Source organism: Mastomys coucha, chromosome X (genome assembly GCF_008632895.1).
Source record: "Mastomys coucha isolate ucsf_1 chromosome X, UCSF_Mcou_1, whole genome shotgun sequence".
NCBI lineage: Eukaryota > Metazoa > Chordata > Mammalia > Rodentia > Muridae > Mastomys > Mastomys coucha.
The window spans coordinates 56,367,131-56,368,391 of record NC_045030.1 but is presented as its reverse complement, the minus strand read 5'-3'; positions in this window follow the sequence as shown (position 1 = coordinate 56,368,391).

The window sequence follows — 1,261 nt, the reverse complement described above, 5'->3', positions numbered from 1 at the left end:
TTTCACTGATGAAGTGATGTCTGAATAGAGCTAATGATTTTCTTAGATGAGGTTTTCACATCATGTAAGTTGTGGATAATTATGAGTCACAGTGAGGGTGCTGGGAAACAATCCTGGGTCTTCAGCAATTGATACTCTTAACCACTGAGCTGTCCCTTCAGCTCTTCGGTTACATTTTTAAAACAAAACAAAGCAACAGCAAGTTAACCTCGGGAATCATAAGACTAATTGCTCCTGTTCATGGTAAAGTGGGAGCCCACCAAAAATATCCCAGCAATTCGCCTTGTTCGCCAACCAAGTATTTCCTCCAGCCCTAGATTACCCTGACAATACGTGTTAGAGGACCAAGTTACCAAACTGCATGTGTTTTGCAGTGACTCCTGTTCTGCTGTTTGGAGTGAGTTATGTAGATTTTTCTTAAAGGGACAATACTATTCAAACAACACTGCATGTGCTGGAGGTCTTCATAGGTTTCTCAACTGATTTATCCAAAGCAATTATATTTATTATCTATAATACTGGCCTTTAAAACATAAAAAGTAAATTGATTTTAGTAGAGTCATTTGACAAAGGATGAAGCATCTCTAATTTCCTAAGAATTGTTTTGGCTACAAAATAAAGGATCTCTTTCTAGGGGCTGTTCAAAAGCACCGACTTGGGAAATGGAAGGGGTTGGTACAGTTACTGCTTCTCATTGATTTCAAGTATATCCTCATTTTCTATGTGGAAAACCTTGAAAGCAACTATGCTTTAGTTTAGCACTTAGTACTTAAGTGTGTCATTTGAATTTTAACAGAACTCTTAAATAAATTTAAATTATATCCATTTATTTGTGTGTGTGTATACATATTTATACATATGTGCGTGTTACATGCTTGTGGAGGTCAGAGGACAATAATACATCAGTTCTGTCCTTATACCATATGGTATATGCACACACACACACACACACACACACACACACACACACACACACACAAAACCTTATGTCCCAGAGATCAAATTCAGATTGTCAGGCTTGACAGCAAGTGGTTGCTCAGCCACCTCACATGCCCAGAGCTCTTAAAATGTAACATTAGAGCTATAGTATATAGAAATGCACATGAATATAACTGTGTCTTAGTTGGGGGTCTTTATTCTTGTGGTGAAACATCAAGGTCAAAAATCAATCTGGGGGCCGGGCAGTGGTGGTTCTCGCCTTTAATCCCAGCACTTGGGAGGCAGAGGCAGGTGGATTTCTGAGTTCGAGGCCAGCCTAGTC